Source organism: Panulirus ornatus, chromosome 50 (assembly GCF_036320965.1).
Source record: "Panulirus ornatus isolate Po-2019 chromosome 50, ASM3632096v1, whole genome shotgun sequence".
Lineage (NCBI taxonomy): Eukaryota > Metazoa > Arthropoda > Malacostraca > Decapoda > Palinuridae > Panulirus > Panulirus ornatus.
Genome location: NC_092273.1, coordinates 12,295,925 through 12,320,924, shown reverse-complemented (window position 1 = coordinate 12,320,924; position 25,000 = coordinate 12,295,925). Strand labels below are relative to the sequence as shown.

Below are 25,000 nucleotides of genomic sequence, written 5' to 3'. Positions count from 1 at the left end.
AGGGTAGGTCGGATTAGGTAAGGTGAAATGCTTTGTAGTTATAGATTGGTAGGGGGCACCGCTGTGCTGGTGAAGGTGCAAGAGGTGAAGCAGGCGTCCCGTTAGCAAGGCGTGGCTGTCGAGTCTCGTGGAGCTTCTGAAGGAGTTGGTTGTGACGCATACCGCGGTCCTTAGTGCTATACAGCATCCCGCGTGGTCGTATGTCCTGCAGTCCAAGCTGCTTTTTGAGACTGGCGATGTCCCATGTCGGTCCTGCCGAAGGTGGACGTCAGAGATGGGGCACCACCTCTGAGACCTTACAAGGAAGGTTAAACATAAAGAGTTACATGGTCGACTCCTACTGATGGAGGAGGTCCCCCAAAGACTCCTTGAGTCTTGGAGTCATTACTGCCACGACTCCAGGTACCAGCGTCGTGTACTCGTTGCCTTGAGGCAAGACTTTCGTTCTACTTGACCACTTTGCCGTCCGTGTTGCTCGGGTAGAGGACCATGGACCAGGTCAGGTCACACGGAAGGGCGGTTCTCGGGAGTTGCACGAAACTTAAAGATTGGCTGGAGAGAGAGAGAGAGAGAGAGAGAGAGAGAGAGAGAGAGAGAGAGAGAGAGAGAGAGAGAGAGAGAGAGAGGCAGGCGACGGGTACGCGATCGCTGATTGGCGTAGAGAACTCGGAGAGGGCGGAGTTTTGTCGTGTAGGGTCGCAAATGGCTAGCTAACTATGTAACCTCGGGGCCTTAATCATTCTGAAGTCAGTCTAGGGTAAAGATGCCATTTTCATTCTTCTTTTTTTTTTTTTCTTTCCATGATGCCAAGCTCATGACCGCTGCCCCCCCTCCCCCATACACACACGGGGGATCAACAAGAGGTCAGGTGAGGTCACCATACATGACTTGTCAGTGAAGGTGAAACCTTTTCGGAACTTTGGATAAAATTGGTTTGCTACAATGTGTGTTGTTGGTTCTGCAGCAAGTGTGGTTTCGACTAGGTATGATCTCGGGTATATATAGTGATGGCAGGTATGGTAATGGTATATATGGTGATGGCAGGTATGGTAATGGTATATGTGGTAATGGCAGGTATGGTAATGGTATATATAGTGATGGCAGGTATGGTAATGGTATATATGGTGATGGCAGGTATGGTAATGGTATATGTGGTAATGGCAGGTATGGTAATGGTATATATAGTGATGGCAGGTATGGTAATGGTATATATGGTGATGGCAGGTATGGTGATGGTAGGTATGGTGACGGCCTGGGGTTCGCCGAGGTAGCAGGAAGCAGGCTGTGTTTGGTCCTGTGTATAATAACTCAACTGGCACCAGACTCCAGTCTGCACACCCTCAGTAAACAGTTATACACACACACACACGAACCTCCATGGTGTAGCCGTGAGCTTGCTAGGGCCACCTGGGATAAAACCCTCAGAGGTTCGAATCCTGGTAGCAACTAGCCGGCCCACAGTCTGCCCAACTGTTCGTCTTTTCTTTTTGGAAGCTGGAGGATAGAATGGATACCTGCCATAGGCCTGGGTGTACGTGTCTGCGTGAGCATACACACACACGACAAACAGACCTCCTGTTAGGATGAGGAGTGTGTATGTGTCTCTCTTCTGAAGGCGTTAAGAGAGCGAGAGATGTGCGACGGTGCCGCCGCCCCACAACACGAGAACGGAGATAAGGTTCATTTGCATGTTATTTGAGGTCGGGTGAAATCCGTCCCTGTCGTAGGAGCATAACGTGTTACGGTAAGCCTCAGCCGGGAAGGCCTTTTCCATTCTCGAGTTGAGTAGGTCTCCTCTTCCTCCTCCTCCTCATCCTCCCTCACTCTTCAGCAAGGTCCTCATGGGGTGAAGGGGATGGGTCAGGATGAGGTGGTGGTGGGTTAGGTATAAGGGATTCGCAGAGGGAGAGAGGATCGGGGGATGGGGTTGGGGTTGGGATGTGTAGCTGGGTAGAGGATGAGGAAAATGGTGGAGGATTGAGGGAGGGAGGGAGAGAAGGGAAGGTTCTTAGTGGAAGAGGAGGAGTTAAGGGACAGTAATGATCGGGAGGTAGGGGGGTGATGGAAGGGTTGGAAATGGTGCGAGAGCCCCAGGGAGGCAAAGAGAGGGCCGGGGGGGGGGGGGGGGTAAGATTAGAATGTATAGGTAGAAGCAGAGAGGAGTCTGGAGAGGTGGTAGTAGTAGTAGTAGTAGTAGTAGTAGTAGTAGAAGAGAGTAGAAGTAACATCGAACTGAGGAGGAAGGAGTAGGAGGAGGAGGAGGAGGAGAAGGAGGAGAAGGAGGAGGAGAGAGGAGGAGGAGGAAGGAGGAGGAGAGGAGGAGGACGACAGTACCATAAGTTGAATCGGGGACGAGAGAGAGAGAGAGAGAGAGAGAGAGGACATGGATCGAGCTTAGGAGAAACAGAAACAGCAGCAGCAGAAAGTTGGGGGGTTGAGGTAGATGTGAGAGCGGTAGAGTCACAGATGGAGTGAGTGAGAGTGAAGGCATCTCGGCTGGAGAAGAGGGGAAGGAGGGAGGGTAGAGTGAGAGGAGGTAAGGCAGAAGATGGAAGAGTAAGGAGAGGCAGGGAGTCGGAGTCAGTGAGTGGGAGGAAGTCACAATTTGTGAGGGATGTGGTGACATGAGTCATGGCGGCCAGTCTTATGTATGACACCTTTTACCACTACATAGGTTACAGGGGCCCGCCCAGGATCGCACGCATAAGTTCGAATCCTGGTTTGCGGCTGTTGATCCACAGGCAGTCCCCAGCTGTTCATCCTCCCCCCTTAAATAGCGTTAATGGGATGGCCTTGGTTAGGGCTCCCAGTCGCCCGTCCCGTCTCAACTAGCACATAGATAAATAGGTGAACGTAAGTGGGAGACGAAATTTATTCCGTAGTGAGGAATTGACAAGAATTCGGTGGAGGTTTGGGGATGTCCTTAGTCCGTAAGGTAAGGAACGCTTTACGCCATGATACGCCATAGAAAAGGTCCTTAGCGTATTTAAAAAAAAAAAAAGAAAGTACCTGTAAGCACGTACGGATCCGTTTACGCCACAGTAAAGTTCTTCAGGTCACCCGTGGCATCTAGGTGGCTCAAAGGTCACCCGTAGCATCCTAGTGGCTCTAAGGTCACCCGTGGCATCTAGGTGGCTCTAAGATCACCCGTGGCATCTAGGTGGCTCTAAGGTCACCCGTGGCATCTAGGTGGCTTTTAAGGTCACCCGTAGCATCCTAGTGGCTCTAAGATCACCCGTGGCATCTAGGTGGCTCTAAGGTCACCCGTGGCATCTAGGTGGCCCTGCAATTCACCTTAGGGTCACTGTCTATGCCTGTATCCTCCCCTTCAATGGTCCACGTAGGCTTCCGTCAAAGTCCCTCGGAAGTTCGGGAAGACGGACGATGGTGGACGACGACGAAGAGCGCCTTGGGTCCACTGCCTCATGGGACGTTCGGCGTTGTTGCGTTACGAGCTCAGAAAACAGAAGCAGCCATGGGAAAATCATGGGATTTAAAGCTGCCAGATGGTGGGAGGCTGAGAGGCTGGCTGGGAAGTTGGCTGGCTGGGAGGCTGAGTGGCTGGGAGGCTGGCTAGCTGGCTGGGAGGCTGGCTAGCTGGCTGGGAGGTTGGCTAGCTGGCTGGGAGGTTGGCTGGCTGGCTGGGAGGCTGGCTGGCTGGCTGGCTGGCTGGCTGGCTGGCTGGGAGGCTGACTGGTTGGCTGGGAGGTTGACTGTTTGGCTGGGAGGCTGGCTGGCTGGCTGGCTGGGAGGCTGGGAGACTGGCTGGGAGGCTGACTGGTTGGCTGGAAGGTTGACTGGTTTGCTGGGAGGCTGGCTGACTGGCTGGCTGGGAGGCTGGCTGACTGGCTGACTGGGAAGCTAGCTGAAGCTCCCAATGCTTCTTTACTTAAATATCCTGTTCCTGTAGACACGGGTTCACAAGATGTCGAGATCGATGTTGGAAGACCTCACTGGTCATCATCGAACTGGCGAAATAGAATTCGAAATACACTTCTGTTATTGAGTTACACAGTTGGGAAGAATGCTCGTAAAGACCAGCATTCTCCTCTCTCTCTTTTGTGTGTGTGTGTGTGTGTGTGTGTGTGTGTTGGTTGTTTATCCAGCTGTGTGGTAGACAGATGGTCCGTGTTGATCCAACTTGACAACATAGATGTTCGTTCGAAGGAAAAGTGTGGTACCCAGCGTCATATGTGACTGTGGTACCCAGCGTCATATGTGACTGTGGTACCCAGCGTCATATGTGACTGTGGTACCCAGCGTCATATGTGACTGTGGTACCCAGCGTCATATGTGACTGTGGTACCCAGCGTCATATGTGACTGTGGTACCCAGCGTCATATGTGACTGTGGTACCCAGCGTCATATGTGACTGTGGTACCCAGCGTCATATGTGACTGTGGTACCCAGCGTCATATGTGACTGTGGTACCCAGCGTCATATGTGACTGTGGTACCCAGCGTCATATGTGACTGTGGTACCCAGCGTCATATGTGACTGTGGTACCCAGCGTCATATGTGACTGTGGTACCCAGCGTCATATGTGACTGTGGTACCCAGCGTCATATGTGACTGTGGTACCCAATGTGATATGTGACTGTGGTACCCAGCGTCATATGTGACTGCATTACCGGGTAGTGCTCTATGCCTTTTTTTATGTTGTGGTTCAGGGTCAAAATCATGTTATGTGAAACGAGTTGTGTGCGTGACCGAGTTAGGAGAGGAAGTGAACTGTTTGTCGTAACCGCTTCGTGTAGGTGGGATATATATATATATATATATATATATATATATATATATATATATATATATATATATATATATATATATATAACATACAAAGCTCCATCAGCCAGGATCGAACCTGGGACCCCTTGTGCAAGAGGCAGGCATGCTAACCGCTAGGCTAAGGGACTGTATAATAGAAAATAACTATTCGAAATACTAAGTACTCGAATACCCTTCGTCTCACTATGGTGAGCAACGGGGTCTACCGGTTGTTTCCGAACAGAACACATAGCCAGCTGAGAGCGTTTTACCGAACCTGACTGTACAACGCGGAGTTATATGAATACGAATAAAGTGTATATGAACGCTCATCTTCATAGAACATACAAAGCGTGTTAACAACTTTTAACTTGAAAGTGCAGGATTGTTAACAACTTAACTGTAGGATTGTTAACAACTTTTAACGTGAAACTGCAGGAGAGTTAACAACTTTTAACGTGAAACTGTAGGATTAACAACTTTTAACGTGAAACTGCTGGAGTGTTAACAACTTTTAACGTGAAACTGTAGGATTAACAACTTTTAACGTGAAGCTGTAGGATTGTTAACAACTTTTAACGTGAAACTGTAGGATTAACAACTTTTAACGTGAAGCTGTAGGATTGTTAACAACTTTTAACGTGAAACTGTAGGATTGTTAACAAATTTTAACGTGAAACTGTAGGATTGTTAACAACTTTTAACGTGAAACTGCAGGATTGTTAACAACTTTTAACGTGAGGCTGCAGGATTGTTAACAACTTTTAACGTGAAACTGTAGGATTGTTAACAACTTTTAACGTGAAGCTGCAGGATTGTTAACAACTTTTAACGTGAGGCTGCAGGATTGTTAACAACTTTTAACGTGAAACTGTAGGATTGTTAACAACTTTTAACATCTGCGGATTTTGTTGGGATGGGCGTCTTAAACGGCGCTGTTGAGATGTCAATAACTCTTTTATTTGTTGTTTTCGTCTCCGGAGTTTCGTCTGTTTGCCAAACAGACGAAACTCCGGACGAGTCGTGACAGACATTGGATGATTTCGAGTAAACAGCAGGTCATCAGGCTGGGTGTGTCTGTCCCCTGTGGTGGTGGTGGTGTGTGTGTGTGTCTGTCCCCTGTGGTGGGGTGAGTGTGTATGTGTGTGTGTGTGTGTGTGTGTGTGTGTGTATGTGTTTCAGTGTCCCGTAAGCTGCGTGTAGCGAAGCTGTGTTTGATACAGAGTGGTTCGAGAAAGGTACTGTGTTTTGGCCAGACCTCCAGCCCCGTAGGTGGCGCTGTGGTTACTCTCAGTGGGAACTGTTATTTCCCTGTGTTGTTCAGGTATGACAACGAGGTTGAAGAGAACTCAGGAAAGAGGAAGTCTAAGAGAACTCAGGAAAGAGGAAGTCTAAGAGAACTCAGGAAAGAGGAAGTCTAAGAGAACTCAGGAAAGAGGAGGTCGAAGAGAACTCAGGAAAGAGGAGGTCGAAGAGAACTCAAGAAAACGAGGGATTAATCAAAGAGGTGAACAGCACTCTAAGAAGGAGACTGCAATCATGCAGGTGGAGGTAAACTGTCAGAGAGTTAAGAGATACGCTATACGTAGGATAAACTGTGCCATATGTATGGCTGAAACGTTCGTCACAGAAATGGAAACGAGCCGCTTTTTGAAGCGAAACCCTTGGTGAACGCAGTTTTCCGACTACACTTACGCTTCGTGCCCCTAGATCGTGTTTGTATGTCAGTCGTGTTTGTATGTCATTCGCTTCGGTGGCAGTGTAGTGTAGTAGATGGGGGTTGAGGGATCACTAGCGCCACGACAGGAGCTGTCGAAACTTCTTTTGACGAAGTTGCGCGATCAGCTATTTATCACAGCCGGGGGTTGGGGGGAGGGGAGTCACTCATACGTATAGTCTGGCTTATCGAATCGAAGATGTGGCGTCGCAGCGAACCTGTACACAATGAGGAGGACTTAACCAAGCGTCTGTCTCTCTCTCTCTCTCTCTCTCTCTCTCTCTCTCTCTCTCTCTCTCTCTCTCTCTCTCTCTCTCTCTCTCTCCCCACTCTTTCTATATATATATATCCTCCATTTTTATTTCCTCAAACATGACAGAAAACAAGGTCGCCCCCATTTTTCATATTCTGTAGAGGGACCCGTGTGTCTGTATCTGCAGCAAGCGTGTGATTTCTATTTTTGATTACTATTTCAATGTTATGGCGAGAGAGTTTTACACTCATGAATTTCCCCGTCTCTTAACCTTTTGTGTGTGTGTGTGTGTGTATATATATATATATATATATATATATATATATATATATATATATATATATATATATATATATATATAATTTTTTTTATATAGTTGATCGCCGTTTCCCGCATAAGCGGGATAGCGCCAGGAAACGGACGAAGGATGGCCCATTCACTCCTATGCACACAAATATACATAAACGACCATACACGCATATATCCATACAAATACAACATACACACATATACACACACACACACACACACATATATATATATATATATATATATATATATATATATCTCCATTCTTGCTTGCCTTCATCCACTCCCGGCGCTACCCCGCTCCACAGGAAAAAGCATCGCTACCTCTTCCTCTTAAGTTCCTCATGGCTCATTCTGATGTTCGTTCGGAGTTCCTTAAAGAATAAGGCCTCACAAGCTGGCTAGTTTCGGTTCGTCAGCATATAATTTAATCATTTTTGGACTTGAAACATTCGTTGTCCTCTGGTAAAGAATAGGAATGGTTTAACCTGTAAGAATATGTGAGGAGGTAACTGATAATGTGAGGAGGTAACTGATAATAGAGATAACTGATAATGTAAGGAGATTAACTGATGTTTTGCTGATGTGTATATAGTAAAGAAAAAGTCAACTGATGCAACACAGGGAATCATTAAAGACATCTCGTAATGCTCAATTTCTCTCGATTATTTTTGTTTTCTCACTGGATAAAAATCCCCCCAAAAATTTAAATTTGGGGAAAATTGGGCTGATACATCACTTAATTTCTCTGAATTATCTTTGACCAGATAATACACTGATGATCACAGGGCCAGATCATCAATACAATAAATTAAAATCTGGTATAACGGTTGTAGAAGGTTGATTTTTTTATCATGGCACATTGTATTTCACTTAGTGTACGAAGATGATGAAACAGAATTATCGCATCCTCGATCATTCGACCAGTTCCTTGTGCCTGACGGTACAGCTGATGGGATACGATAGTGTGGTGTATTTGACCACCTGACCTTCCCTAGAGGGCCATGTTTAAAGAAAGAACCTGGTATCAATTCGTAATGGTCGTGTCGCTATGCTGAAGGGTCGCACGTTTGTGCGAATGGGTCCGTCGCACCCGTCGTGTTCAAGGGTCGTACCCTTCGTGTTCAAGGGTCGTACCCTTCGTGTTCAAGGGTCGTACCCTTCGTGCTCAAGGGTCATACCGTCGTGCTCAAGGGTCGTACCCGTCGTGTTTAAGGGTCGCACCTGTCGTGTTTAAGGGTCTCACCCGTCGTGCTCAAGGGTCGTACCCTTCGTGTTCAAGGGTCGTACCCTTCGTGCTCAAGGATCGCACCCGTCGTGCTCAAGGATCGCACCCTTCGTGCTCAAGGGTCGTACCCTTCGTGCTCAAGGATCGCACCCGTCGTGCTCAAGGGTCGTACCCTTCGTGCTCAAGGATCGCACCCTTCGTGTTTAAGGGTCTCACCCGTCGTGCTCAAGGATCGCACCGTCTGTGTATAAGAGATCGTACCGTCTGTGTATAAGAGATCGTACCGTCGCGATGTAGACTTCACGTCATGCATTGCCTCTCGTGTTAAAGGCAATGTACTCAGGGCGTCACGTCAGGTACCGTTGTTACAAGAGCCTGCTGTGTGACAGCGTCGTCGGCATAATACAGCATCGGTAACACCACTACACCCCCACACCCTCTCTCTCTCTCTCTCTCTCTCTCTCTCTCTCTCTCTCTCTCTCTCTCTCTCTCTCTCTCTCTCTCTCCTCCCTCCCTGGTACATGTGTACTAGGTAGGTACCTCTGACCGCAACAGGTCAACCATTGGTTAGTACTGGTACCTGGTCTGTGTAATAATTGACTCATGTGTGTGTGTATGTGTGTCCCGGTACGGGAAAGCAAGGGTTGACACACTCTCTCTCTCTCTCTCTCTCTCTCTCTCTCTCTCTCTCTCTCTCTCTCTCTCTCTCCCCCCCGATGTGGAAGTTACTCTCCACTAGAGACCAGTATACGTTTGATGATAAGACCATAGCGTGATGGTTTAGATCGTGGTTCAGGTTCGTACAACGTAGTATGTGACGATGTAAGATTCTCCCGGAAAAGGCGTGGAGGATTGTAAGGGTTTAGTCTTGAACACCCTGAACGAATCGGTTGGGTGGTGATGAAACGATGTTTGAGGGGCCTTGATGGTATCTCACCCACCAGTAGACGGGCCTCTGTATCCTCTAAGCTCTGTAGGTGGTGTGGACGGGGAATGACGAAGTCACCGTCTGGTCCAGAATGACAGAGGGTGAACTACCTGTCTCATGATGATCACACATTCAAAGGTCGTTCATCGTAAGTAGATGAAGGGGACGTGACTTAAGAGTCGTACCCCCGTCGTGTTCCAGGGTTCAGTCGTCGTCCTCACTGTCGTACCGTCGTGCTGAAGGGTCGTACGATGGTGTACGAGGGTTGTCCCGTCGTTCTTCATGGTCGCACGGTATAGCTGAGGAGTCGTACGATCCTGCGCGAGTTTTACCGTCGTGTAGGAGGGTCGTACGATCCTGCGCGAGTTGTACTGTCGTGCTGAAGGGGTCGTACGAGCGTGATCATGGGTCTAATCTTCGTACTCGCGGGTCGTACCATCGTGCACGAGAGTCGTACCTTCGTGCTCCTGGGTCGTACCGACGTGCTCAACGGTCGTGCGATCGTGATCATGGGTCTAATCTTCGAACTCACGGGTCGTACCATCGTGCACGAGAGTCGTACCTTCGTCCTCAAGGGTCGTAGCGTCGTGCACGAGAGTCGTACCTTCGTGATCATGGGTCGTACCGTCGTGTACGAGAGTCGTACCGTCGTAATAAAAAGGGTTGGCAGTTCTGGCTTGAGCACCAACCTACCATTTTGACTTGGTCATGTAATTCGTCGACCTAGGGGTATATTCAATATTCGGTCGGGTGTTTGGACTGTGTATAGCAATATCAAAACATAAAAGGTCATCCTCCAAATATAGAAACCTTAAGCTTTAGAAGAGCGAATATCTGAAGGTGGTTAACCAGTATTTGTATTCATAGATGTATACAAACACAACTGGGGGGTAGTAAAGAAGAGAGGGTTGGAGGATAGAGGTTACGACTGGGGTAGTAAAGAGAGAGAGAGAGAGAGAGAGAGAGAGAGAGAGAGAGAGAGAGAGAGAGAGAGAGAGAGAGAGAGAGAGAGAGAGAGAGAGAGAGAGAGAGAGAGAGAGAGAGAGGGTTGGAAGGTGGTAGAGGAGGCTTACTTTATTAGTACATCTATGGTCATTAAAGATATTAAGAAAGGATTGTATTATAGTAAGTTGAAAATGTTATTAAAGTTTCCTCTGGTGAAGAAAAAAAATGGAGAAAACCTTGGGTTTTAAAAGTTCTGTGTAATGCCATTCGTATCTGACCCACTCACTACTCTGTGGTTTTGAGAGGAAAAAGAAATATCTTACTTTGACCTTTGAATAAAAACTGAAGTGAAATAGTTGGTACTTGAACCTCCCACTTGGCATTTGAACCTCCCACTTGGCATTTGAACCTCCCTCTTGGCATTTGAACCTCCAATTTGGCTTTTGAACCTCCCACTTGGTGCTTGAACCTCCCACTTGGCATTTGAACCTCCCACTTGGCATTTGAACCTCCCACTTGGCATTTGAACCTCCCACTTGGCATTTGAACCTCCCACTTGGCTTTTGAACCTCCCACTTGGTACTTGAACCTCCAACTTGCTACTTGAACCTCCCACTAGGTACTTGAACCTCTCACTAGACCACAATGCATGGACCTCTCATGATCCTGTTGTCACCTCGTCATTCAGTGGTTCAGAAAAGGAAAGAGAAGTTAACAGTCGGCAACAGCAAGATGACGTGGATGAGCCGAGAACGAACAAGACTTTCCAATTAGGCTTAAGTGGTTACCATCATCAACGATGACGTAATGTAGTTTAAAACACTTAAGGTCACACTTCGTCCTAAAGGAAGTCGTTCACGCGATCCCTTTCGAGACTCGGGGGTCGGGAAGAATTAAGAAATAAACTAAAGTAAAAAAAAGATAGAAAAAAGAAAACGGTTTATGGTTCTCTTGGGCCAAGTTTGTAGTGGTTTTCCGCTATCGAGTCTCCGTTTATAGACACCTAAATTATCCCTTATTATCATTTTCTCATCAGCGGAAAATTAGCTTTGTTAAAGCTTGATACCCTAATGACACACTTGGCTATACTGTAATTGATCAATTTGCTTCGTGTAACAACAAAGTTATCTGGCACGTGTATGTGTATATATATATATATATTTTTTTTTCATACTATTCGCCATTTCCCGCGATAGCGAGGTAGCGTTAAGAACAGAGGACTGGGCCTTTGAGGGAATGTCCTCACCTGGCCCCCTTCTCTGTTCCTTCTTTTGGAAAATTAAAAAAAAACTGAGACGGGAGGATTTCCAGCCCCCCGCTCCCTTCCCTTTTAGTCGCCTTCTACGACACGCAGGGAATATATATATATATATAGTTTGAATGGAGAAGAATTGGAGAAAGTGAAGTGTTTTAGATATCTGGGAGTGGCCTTAGTAGCGAATGGAACCATGGAAGTGGAAGTGAGTCACAGGGTGGGGGAGGGGGCGAAGGTTCTGGGAGCGACGAAGAATGTGTGGAAGGAGAGAACGTTGAACATTTGGGATGACGTTCAATGTGCATCATAGGGTAAAGTACTGTATTAGATAGTGAGTATCTCATGTATGCAGAGCGTTGACAGTAGCCGCAAACCGCTGTTAATTAAGGGGGGGTCAGAACAGAATGGGAATAAATTAGTATTTATGGGCGCTTCTACCCAGCGAATCGTTGCCGTGCGTGCGTTACGCACCATTAAAGCGTAATGTGTGTTGGATAACATTTTCATATCGCGCGTGTCTACAAATGGTGGTAGTTTTCTCATAACATTAACTGTCTGCATAACGCGTAATACATTAAATTTTTTTTTCTGTGGTAAGTTTTGAAAATACCCATTGTGCAAGGTAAGCATTTTTTTTGTGAATATGTTGGAATAGATTGCTTTATAATACTTTCACGATGGTTAGAGGTAAACATAGTAACCTGTTTGATGGGTAGTTCATTAAAAGTGTTACAATTCCTTTGGCTCCGTCGTGTGTGTGTGTGTGTGTGTGTGTGGATGAGTGGGAGCTGACGCGCTTCCCTTCTTCAGGTAACGCTCTCCGTGTCATGTAAAAGTCATTTCGGAGAGTGTGTGTGTGTGTGTGTGTGTGTGTGTGTGTGTGGAGACGTGTGATTTCAAGGTGTTTCCTTTTGACGTCTTCGTTGCCTTTGGGGGTTTGCGCGCGCGCGGGGGCGCCCGTCCCACCGCCTTGCCTCCAGAGTGTCAAGTACATTACTGCATCGGATTAGGATGGGTTTAGGACCTTCAAAACACCTGATCATCCTCTGATTCAGATGGTATTTTTTGGGGGGGTATCTTAGGGGGCTAAAACCAGCGGCTACATATGTACCGGTGACTAACAGCCTCATCCAAAAAAAAAAAAGAAGGTAGCTGATTGGCCGTTGAGGTGATCGCTGTTACATCGTTCGAGGAACTGCTTTCTTCCCCTTCCCCCTCCCGGTAGTTTTTAAGTAAATTAGGCAATTGGCCATTAGACTGGCGTAGTAGCTGTTACGTAGGCTGATGACTGTTGGAACTGGCAAAGTGTTAGTTAAACTAGACTAGTGCTAGTCGGTACTAATTGGTGTTGTGATGGGTTTCTTCATTAACTTCTTGCGGGGGAACTGCCGTGTGGCTAGTTTGGTTGACACGGTCGATGGGATGAAGCTGGCTAATTAGGTAATCAGCCGAGTGTTCGATAACTGGTAGTTTAAGATGTCCGAGATGTCCTGTAGCACTTGTGTTATTGTTTCTTTGTCATACCTGAGCAATTAGTATAAGGAAATGCAGCCTGGAAAAGGGAAAGAGATGTTACGAATTGATGCAAAATTATATTGCAAAATTATATCGCTTCGAAATAATGGAAAACATATTTTTTTTCCCATTCGCTTTGCTTCCTCTTTCGTTATTTCCCTTTCCCACCAGTAACTAGAGTTCGTCGTCTTCGTGGTTCTTATTTTCGAAAACTTACAAAAGTAATGTGTTGATAAAAGTTCGTATCGATATTCATAATAAAGGAAGACAAAAGTCACGTAAAAATATAACCATTTGTATTTATTTTAGTAATACAGGATATATATATATATATATATATATATATATATATATATATATATATATATATATATATATATATATATATATATACAAGGCTGTGGGGAGCAGGGTGGGTGTGTTGGGAATGAAATGTTTGAGGACAATATGTGGTGTGAGGTGGTTTGATCGACTGTGTGGTGAAAGGGTAAGAGAGATGTGTGGAAATAATGAAGATCGTGGTTGAAAGAGCGGGAAAGGTTGTGTTGAAATGGTTTGGACATATGGAGAGAATGAGTGCGGAAAGGTTGGCAAAGAGGATAGACGTGTCTAAAGTGGAGGGAACGAGTAGAACACGGTGACCAAATTGGAGATGGAAGGATGGAGCGATAAAGGTATTAAGTGATCGGCACTTAAACATGAAGGAGGGTGAAGGACGTGCACGGGATAGAGTATATTGGAATAATATGGTATGCAGGGGTCGACTTGCTGTCAGTGGACTGAACCAGGGCTGGTGAAGCGTATGGGATAAACCATAGAATGTTCTGTAAGATCTGTTTGTGGATAGGGAGCTGTGATTTCGGTGCATTACACATGGCAGCTAAAGAATAAATGTGAGCGGATGCGGCCTCTCTTCGTCTGTATCCAGCGCTACCTCGCTAACGCGGGAAACGGCGATACAATCATGAAACAATAAGTACACTTCGAGTTAAGGCCTTAGTGATACCAATACTTGGTACTCATGATGTTGGACCTTCCAGGATTAATTACTCCTTTATTTATATCACGACCGGTAATTTCGTCAAAGTTCCATAGCATGATAACTTTTCTGTGGGCAAGCGGGGTTTAATTAAAGTGTGAAACTTGTATGAGTTGTCATTTCAGTAGGACGTGGTGTTGAGAGCGTTGGACTCGCTTAGAAAAGAGTTCTTCAGCACAGAATCTGATGAAGGTGTATATATATATATATATATATATATATATATATATATATATATATATATATATATATATATATATGTTATTTATATTTATTATAATTTGTCGCTGTCTTCCGCGCTAGCGAGGTAGCGCAAGGAAACAGACGAAAGAATGGCCCAACCCACCCACATACACATGTATATACATACAAGTCTACACACGCAAATATACACACCTATACATTTCATCGTATACATATATATACATACACAGACAAATATATATATATATATATATATATACACATAATTCATACTGCTGCCTTTATTCATTCCGCGCGGAATAAGTTCCACGATAAGTTCCCAAGTGCACTTTCGTGTAATAATCACATCATCAGGAGAGATACAAGAAAGAAATAGTACAATTATGTGATATACAACGAAGAGACGTAGCTAGGACGCCACTTGGTAAACAAGCCATATATAATATTTGCCCATTTGTTTCATCGTGGTTTGCCAGATGAGTGGATAACACGCATGGTGACATAACTCGATTTCCCAATGAGAGTTTTGGATTACATAAATGATCATTTTCCTTAACTATCATGAAGCAGTTTTGTTTTCATTTTATCGTTTACATTGCCTTTGATTTGCATACCATGTAATGAAATGAATGAGTGATGTAATTGGGGCCGTGTTTTAATTTAAAATGCTCAATTTGTATATGTAAAATTGGAAACGGGGTCATTAGATAGTAATAGGCTTTTGGTATTTGAAAGTAATCCATTGCAGGTGTCACGAATTCTAGAGTAATGGAAGGATTTTTTTTGTGAAATGTTCTGGTAAAAATCTAAATTTTTACGTATGATTGAGTTAATTTCTAGAATCATGTAGATCTTTTTTTTTTTCTATTTAATATATTGTGTGTTTTGAAATGATCTTTGACCGAGGGTAAGGTTATTTTGTTTGTGATCGGAATATAGATGTTACTTATCGACTCACTTCCGCTTCCATGGTTCCATCCGCTGCTAGATCCACTCCCAGATATCTAAAACACTTCACTTCCTCCAGTTTTTCTCCATTGAAACTTACTTCCGCTTCCATGGTTCCATCCGCTGCCAGATCCACTCCCAGATATCTAAAACACTTCACTTCCTCCAGTTTTTCTCCATTGAAACTTACTTCTACCTAATAACCTTGTTCTTATTCACATTTACTCTCAGCTTTTTTCTTTCTCACACTTATACAAAACTCAGTCACCAACTTATGCAGTTTCTCACACGAATCAGCCTTGATTAGGGCCTCAGTTGCCCGTACCGTCTCAGCTAACATTATATATATATATATATATATATATATATATATATATATATATATATATATATATATATAAATAACACTCCCCTATCCCTGGGGATAGGGAAGAAAGAATACTTCCCACGTATTCCCTGCGTGTCGTAGAAGGCGACTAAAAGGGGAGGGAGCGGGGGGCTGGAAATCCTCCCCTCTCGTTTTTATTTTTTTTGATCTCCCAAAAGAAGGAACAGAGAAGGGGGCCAGGTGAGGATATTCCCTCAAAGGTCCAGTCCTCTGTTCTTAACCCAACCTCGCTACCGCGGGAAATGGCGAATAGTTTGAAAGAAAAAGAAAGATATAAAACACATCTTCCTGGAAGGTCGACTGCATGACCTTCATGTAATTGAGCATACCCACAGTGATCAGAGCATAAAGTGTACATTAACTACCCATTACTTGCATAGATCATTTGGTTATCTATCAGGTTCATGACTCGTCTCACACTTAAAGAATAATTCGTTAGTCTTTTTTTTCTTTTATGAGAACGCTTGGCTGTTTTCATCATTGTAATGGCCATCATCGCACGCACACGTAAGGCGATTGAAAAAATTCATTGCCAGGAAATGTGTCTGCCGTAAAAGAGAATCACCATCAGTAATTCAGTCCATATATATACATGTGTGTGTGTGTGTGGACTGAAATTCACTGGATGATGTCACACTCGTATTCCCGCTGATATAGGTGCTCATATCTGTATCCTGAATGATATTTTTTTTTTATTTTCATTTTACCTTTATGGGTCTGTCGATGGGAAGAAATTAATCACTGACAAAATAGATTTTTCAAAAAAAAAAAAAAATTTGGGTGGGTGGGTGGGTGGGGGGGGGGGGGATTAATCACTGACAAAATAGATTTTTAGATTTTTTTTGAAGCAGTTTGGCGATAACCTATATAATTTTAGGTCCCAATGTGTGTGTTTAACAGACAACAAAATAACTCTGCTAATGATTGCTTTGGTTGCATAGGAGTGGGAATCCAACCTGGCACACACACGTCGTGTTGCTAATACTGATTTCGAAATTTCAGGAAAATGGAAGTCTTGTACATTCTGATGTTTTGATTTTGTGAGGAAAGACATATATAAGACGCTGTGTATAGAAGAGTAGTTTTTGAAAATTATATTTCCTCATGTGATTGAAGCCCTCGGTATTTGATGGAGTATATTTACAATCTACGTAAACGCTGAACCTCATTAAGGAACTGTGGTCCCACTAAACACCTGTATCAATAGTTGAGAATGACGTGTCCACTCCAGTGTGTGGCTACAGTGGCCTTCTCAACATCTACAACGCATTTGACAAGGTGGGGCACGCATCTTACCTTTCCAAACCGCTATCCTTTAGCTTTTGTGCTTCTCTCTGTTCTCGTGTGCATAGCTTCCTCCGTCGTCAGTCCATTGTGCGAGTCTGTGATGGAGCGACTTCTGTCTTTCTCTCTCTTATATTCTTTTCCTTCGCGGTGTTCCTCAGGGATATTTTCTGTCGCCTTCTCTCTCTCTCTCTCTCTCTCTCTCTCTCTCTCTCTCTCTCTCTCTCTCTCCTTTTCGTCTCTCTGTAAATGATTTTTTTTCTTCATTTAAAACTTTGCATTCTTACACTAATGATCCCATTCTACGTTCTTTGACTCGTATTTCCTCCCTTCATTACTCTCATATCCGTTCTCTTTCTCATAATGAACAAACATCTCTCCTAATTTGTACTGGGGGAGGCAATGACTTCGTTAAATGCTGCGGTGCTAAAGCGCTGTTTCCACCTATGTTCCTATTCAAATACCGCTCTTTTGCCTCTGTCCAGTGGCAAAACAGGAACGTATACATACTGTGTGTGTGATCATATCCTCTACACTATCCTGAAAACCTCAACATGACGAACAGCACAAAATCTGCATCCCAGAAGTTGGGAGTCTTGAATAGTTGCTGTAATTGTATTCCTCTGTGAGCAGTAATACCATGTCTACAGAAGTCTATATTCTCCTTAGTTTGAAGCACTGTTCAAGTGCTTAGGATGCCTCTTCCTTTACCTCCTTATTATCCAGAGTGGAATTCGAATCCTTCTGTCTCATTGATTTGATTCTCCTTGCATCTCCTCTCTCCAGAATCCCACTCTCTCTTTCCGCCGTGTTGTTCCCCTCCTCTCTCCCTATTCTATAGGTATTCGTTTGGCCACTGCTCTCGTGGGCTTTCTGGATGTGCCGATGCCACCCGTGACACGCATCTGGGTGCTGCTTACCATCGTTTTTTTTTTTTTTCTGTATGGAGAAGCCTCACGAGGATGGACCATTATGATACTTCCTCTTCTTCCTCTTCCTTCTCCTCACGAAAGCTAAGCTGTATGGAAATCTCTTCCATCTTTCATCTTTTTCTCTTCCTGGAAGTTTCCTTTTTTACCTTTGAGTCAGGTGTACAAACATATGTATATTTAAGGTGTTGCAATTGCTATTTCCATCTTTGTATTTGTGCTTTGTATTCCTTTTACTGAAGATTGCTAGAACTGAGGCATGTTTTGCCTATGCCATATCGGTCACCGTATAAAAAAAAAAAAAAGATATGATGCACAGTGGTGTGTATGCATGCACTCCATTGTTCGGCCTTTGTGGTGTACGAAAAGGGTATAGAATACTTTTTCGATCCGGACCATAGTTAGTGATGGGAGGGAGGTGGTGTTTTTCCCTATTGTGGGGTACGCGTACTAACTAATAGATGTTCGGATCTTCTCCTTTGCAAAGCCGAGTTTGATCCCTTTGGGGCCAGTTAGGTGGTATTCGATCTTTTTTTGATGACTGTGCACGGGGCGTTCAACTCACTTTGAAGATAGTTTTTTTTTTCTTATATAAACAACCGTGATGGTGTAATGTAAATGATGCTGCTTTGCGTCTGGTGAGTCTTGCCAAAGCTCTTTTTCCAAAGTTGTGCACGCCAGTGCAGTATATATATATATATATATATATATATATATATTTTTTTTTTTTTTTTTTTTTTTTATACTTTGTCGCTGTCTCCCGCGTTTGCGAGGTAGCGCAAGGAAACAGACGAAAGAAATGGCCCAACCCCCCCCATACACATGTACATACACACGTCCACACACGCAAATATACATACCTACACAGCTTTCCATGGTTTACCCCAGACGCTTCACATGCCTTGATTCAATCCACTGACAGCACGTCAACCCCTGTATACCACATCGCTCCAATTCACTCTATTCCTTGCCCTCCTTTCACCCTCCTGCATGTTCAGGCCCCGATCACACAAAATCCTTTTCACTCCATCTTTCCACCTCCAATTTGGTCTCCCTCTTCTCCTCGTTCCCTCCACCTCCGACACATATATCCTCTTGGTCAATCTTTCCTCACTCATTCTCTCCATGTGCCCAAACCACTTCAAAACACCCTCTTCTGCTCTCTCAACCACGCTCTTTTTATTTCCACACATCTCTCTTACCCTTACGTTACTTACTCGATCAAACCACCTCACACCACACATTGTCCTCAAACATCTCATTTCCAGCACATCCATCCTCCTACGCACAACTCTATCCATAGCCCACGCCTCGCAACCATACAACATTGTTGGAACTACTATTCCTTCAAACATACCCATTTTTGCTTTCCGAGATAATGTTCTCGACTTCCACACATTCTTCAAGGCCCCCAGGATTTTCGCCCCCTCCCCCACTCTATGATCCACTTCCGCTTCCATGGTTCCATCCGCTGCCAGATCCACTCCCAGATATCTAAAACACTTCACTTCCTCCAGTTTTTCTCCATTCAAACTCACCTCCCAATTGACTTGACCCTCAACCCTACTGTACCTAATAACCTTGCTCTTATTCACATTTACTCTTAACTTTCTTCTTCCACACACTTTTCCAAACTCAGTCACCAGCTTCTGCAGTTTCTCACATGAATCCGCCACCAGCGCTGTATCATCAGCGAACAACAACTGACTCACTTCCCAAGCTCTCTCATCCCCAACAGACTTCATACTTGCCCCTCTTTCCAAAACTCTTGCATTTACCTCCCTAACAACCCCATCCATAAACAAATTAAACAACCATGGAGACATCACACACCCCTGCCGCAAACCTACATTCACTGAGAACCAATCACTTTCCTCTCTTCCTACACGTACACATGCCTTACATCCTCGATAAAAACTTTTCACTGCTTCTAACAACTTTCCTCCCACACCATATATTCTTAATACCTTCCACAGAGCATCTCTATCAACTCTATCATATGCCTTCTCCAGATCCATAAATGCTACATACAAATCCATTTGCTTTTCTAAGTATTTCTCACATACATTCTTCAAAGCAAACACCTGATCCACACATCCTCTACCACTTCTGAAACCACACTGCTCTTCCCCAATCTTATATAAACAACCGTGATGGTGTAATGTAAATGATGCTGCTTTGCGTCTGGTGAGTCTTGCCAAAGCTCTTTTTCCATATATATATATATATATATTTGTGTGTGTGTGTGAGTGTGGAGGAGCATAGTGATATCAGATAACTCTTCCCCTTACCAGTGACAGATACACATGTCAGTTTGCCCCACCGAGTTGAAACAGACTCGATGGTAATATAAGGATGTGTTCAATGCCAGAAATTAGATTTATGAACCAGCTTCAGCTTGTGGTCTTATCTCGTCCTTGTCTGCAAGAGACACGTCTGCTAACTATGTCTGCTAACTACCTAACACCATAACACTAGATGTGTAAAGGGAAAGGCTGGATATATATAAGTGATTTTTTCAGTGAGTATGAGTGTTTTTAGTAGGGGTTTGCATCGTTCTTTTTTTACGATGTTTTAAGTTGTCAGAACCCGTATTGCTATGAAACTTTTGTAGGATATTTTCATTTATTTATTTCTATAGTACCTAACGTGAAGTACTAGTGTTCTTTTAGCATACGTAGGAGATAGTATTCATGTCTAAGACATTAAAAGAGAAGGGAAGCATTGTGTAATAAACTTCACTGAACCCCCCAAAACGTAATACACTTGAGTAACATCAAACATTTAATTGAGTTCACAGTTGTTTTTTGGGTTTGACGTCTCTTTCACACCTTCTGCGACAGATAAAGAAAGAGTGTGAATGGGTGTGGCTGACCTCTTCGTCTGGTTTCCTGGCACTACCTCGTAGGCAAAGGGGGCAATGATCAGGTGTGGAGGGAGAAAGGAGAATGTATCTGTCATTGTTTTCTTTTTTACTTCATACTTTGTGCTGTTTCCCATGGGGCGGGGGTGGCGTCGGGAATGAATGAAGGCGAGTGTGAATGGGTGTGGCTCCTCTTCATCTGGTTTCCTAGCACTGCCTCGCTGACAAAGGGGGCAGTGATCAGGTGTGGAGGGAGAAAGGAGAATGTATCTGTCATTGTTTTCTTTTTTACTTCATACTTTGTGCTGTTTCCCATGGGGCGGGGGGTGGTGGCGTCGGAAATGAATGAAGGCGAGCAATTATGAATATATATATACATATGTATAGATGTATGTGTATGTACATGTATATGTATGTATGTATGTATGTATGTATATGTATTAAGCAGAGGGGTGATTGTATTTTTGATTGGTTGGTTGGTAAGGTTATGTTCACTGTATGTATGGATCATGGTGAAGTGCCTGAGGATTGGCGGATGGTGCGATCAGACAGAAAACGTTAAATCGTTCGCTGACGGCTGATGAAGTAGTTACGTTGGTGGTTTAGTTGTTAGGCCTTGATTAACAACTTTAGTATGGTCGTTTGAGGTCATTTGATATTACGGTCCTTTTTGTTCTGTGATCAACTACAGTTTAGCACTGAATTTTTTTTAATCTTTTTTAGGTATTATGATTTTAGGGAATCATTCTTTTATTTTGTGTTTAGCTATTATAGCTTTAGGGAGTCATCCTTTTTATTTTTGGGGGTATTATAGTGTTAGGTAATAATTCTTTTATTTTGTCTTTAGGTATTATAATTTTAAGGAATCATTTGTATTTTGTCTTTAGGTATTATGATTTTAGGGAATCATTTGTATTTTGTCTTTAGGTATTATGATTTTAAGGAATCATGTGTATTTTGTCTTTAGGTATTATAATTTTAAGGAATCATATATATTTTGTCTTTAGGTATTATAATTTTAAGGAATAATTTTTTTTTGTCTTTAGATATGATTTTAGGGAATCACTTTTATTTTGTCTTTACGTATTATGATTTTAGGGAATCATTTGATTTTGTTTTTTAGGTACTACAGCTTTGGGGAATCATTCTTAAAATTATGTTTTAGGTATTGCAGTTTTTTTTTGGGGGGGTGGGGGATCATTCTCATTTTCTACTTCGGCGTGAGAGACTACAATGTTATATACATATATTTCTTATCTCGCCTCTACAGGTACGCTACGTGTCTTTGTACAGCTGGTCAAGGGTGACCTCAGAAAACGGAGAGAGGGACGCCAACCATCCTCCACTCAAGTTGTAGGTTAGTTGAGGACAGTTTTGGGTGGCTGTTGTGGTGGGAGGGAGGGAGGGGAAGAAGGAAAGTATATGTAGTTTCTTGCCATATATGTGATATGGTTTTGTTCCGTCTCTGTTGATGGGAGAGTCACTTGCTGGTCGCTCATTAAGATGGAAAGACTCTGGATAGTTTGGTCTTGTCCCGTTGAAGACTAGATTACACACACACACACACACACACACACACACACATTACATGTAGGAAATTACAAAAAACACATATTTAAAATCAAATGTTGAGTATCGTTGCCAAGTTGTGAAAACTAATTTTTTTAAGTGTTTATACGTAAAGAGATATTCTAAATAACTGATGTCAAGTGAGCAAAGAAGTTTATAAAAGTAATACAAAAGATAGATGTATCTATTATCGAAAAATGATGTAGTTATGAAGAGGTAAGTCTGATAGTTGATCTGTGCCATATATATATATATATATATATATATATATATATATATATATATATATATATATATATATATATATATATAAAGTTTCTTTTTCTTTCAAATTATTCGCCATTTCCCGCGTGAGCGAGGTAGCGTTAAGAACAGAGGACTGGGCCTTTGAGGGAATATCCTCACCTGGCCCCATTCTCTGTTCCTTCTTTTGGAAAATTAAAAGAAAAGGAAAAAATAACGAGACGGGAGGATTTCCAGCCCCCCGCTCCCTCCCCTTTTAGTCGCCTTCTACGACACGCAGGGAATACGTGGGAAGTATTCTTTCTCCCCTGTCCCCAGGGATAATATATATATATATATATATATATATATATATATATATATATATATATATATATATATATATATATATATATATATATATATATTCCATTTTGAGCCGATAAGCGAACTAACTTGTTGGCATGCGCCTGGGGGGCGAAGAGGAGAGGTGTGGAGGGGGCTAACAGGTGTTGACTTTTCACAGTGCATGAACCAGGCAGGCAAACAAAGGTATGCATAATAAGCCCAGGCATATTAGGAACGTATCCCAGCAGCCAGTTAGACCAGGTTAGGCTATCCTATCCTAGCCTAGCCTGGCCTAGGGCTGTTATCAGATACCCTCGAGACAGCCTGTCCTGATTGATCTTGACCCATGACCCATCGTGGTGGCGGAGGGAAAGGAAGAAAAGCAAGAGAGAGAGAGAGAGAGAGAGAGAGAGAGAGAGAGAGAGAGAGAGAGAGATTAGAGGGATGAGTTGCGTAGCTTGGTTGATAACTCTTGCACTACGGTTATGAATGTGCACGTCACGGTTATAATGTTAACGTAGCGGTTATAAAGTGAACGTAGCGGTTATAATGTTAACGTAGCGGTTATAAAGTTTAACGTAGCGGTTATAATGTTTACGTAATGGTTATAGAATTAACACTCAAAGTTCATGCTTAGAATATACCACTGTGAGAATAAGCGAGATATTCAAGAGGGCACGACACACTCCAGCGTTGAAAATAAACGCTTAAAACACTGGTGGTGGACAGACTAGATTTTAAACTTGGAGAGGGAGGAAACTTGACACGAGATGATGATAATAATAGTGATAATAAAGAGATCAGAGGATATGCTTTCATCATGAACAACACATGAAGTGGACTGTGTTAGAAGAAGGGTGGATGGGGCATGGAGGAAGAGGAGGAGGAGGAGGAGGAGGAGGAGCAAGATTGAAGTGGACTGTGTTAGAATAGGGGGAATGAGGCATGGAGGAGGAGCAGGAGGAGGTGGAGGGAGGAGGAGCAAGATGACGATCCGCTAGCTAGAGGAGGAAGGGAACCATAGGAGGAAAGTCCAGGGTCGAGCTGCTCCTAGTGCTGGTGCTGCTGCAGAAGGAGGAGAAGATGGGCTAGAGGAGACGCAGAAGAGGAACGCCATTGAAAAGGTGGTGTCATATGGTCAGGAGACGACAGCCAGCTCCCTCCTCCACCTCTTCCTCAGTCAAGATTGCCTGTGCTGTGAGTGAAAGACTTTAAAAAAGGGCACGGGTTGTTAGAGACAGCTGTGTGTGGGAATAAATGAGATGTTAATGAGGACATAGCATGGCTGCTGTAGATGGCAGGAAGGTGGCTAGGTACGCGATAAACGAAGACACGTTATACAGAGGGAGGTTCAAAGACACACAGTTACACAGAGGGAGGTTCAGAGACAGTTATACAGAGTGAGGTTCAAAGACACACTGGGTTACACAGAGGGAGGTTCAGAGACAGTTATACAGAGTGAGGTTCAAAGACAGAGGTATACAGAGTGAGGTTCAAAAACAGTTATACAGAGTGAGGTTCAAAGACAGTTATACAGTGAGGTTCAAAGACAGTTATACAGTGAGGTTCAAAGACAGTTATACAGTGAGGTTCAATGACAAGTATACAGAGTGAGGTTCAATGACAGGTATACAGGGTGAGGTTCATTGACAGGTATATAGAGTGAGGTTCAATGACAGGTATATAGAGTGAGGTTCAAAGACAGTTATACAGTGAGGTTCAAAGACAGTTATACGGAGAGAGGTTCAAAGACAGTTATACAGTGAGGTTTAAAGACAGGTATACAGAGTGAGGTTCAAAGACACTTACACAGAGCGAGGTTCAATGACAGAGGTATACAGAGTGAGGTTCAAAGGTGTTTGTGTATGCTCAGTTACTACCGGTAATTCTGTAAGATTTTTATATATATTTTTTTCACGTCATATCGACCAAATTAACCACACTCGCTGTTGGCAGAAACACAGCCATTTATATTCACAACATTAACATCTGCTGTAGTTCACTAACACAGACCCTGCCGTTATCCGCTCGGAATTGTCGTTTACGTACTTAGATATCCGGCTTTAGCATCATTAATAAACACGTTTATTACGGAATTAAGAATTCCTTTCCCGGACGCGCGGATAACGTACAGCTAACCCGGGCACAGAGCAGGAGGGTGAGTGAGTGGCACCACAAGTTTTGGGTGTGGAGGAGGAGGAGAGTGGTGTGCGGGTGCTTTCGACATGCCTCTCCCTCACTGAGCCAGTCCCACACTCACAGAATCATAGAATTTATTTTGAGAGGGTT

The 25,000-nt window shown here is 43.7% G+C and overlaps 1 protein-coding gene across 3 annotated transcripts in view; it reads left to right on the top strand.

The window, feature by feature from the left end:
- LOC139764598 (potassium voltage-gated channel subfamily KQT member 1-like) overlaps positions 1–25,000 on the top strand; it is a 765,415-nt gene that overhangs the window by 21,034 nt on the left and 719,381 nt on the right. The window lies entirely within an intron of this gene.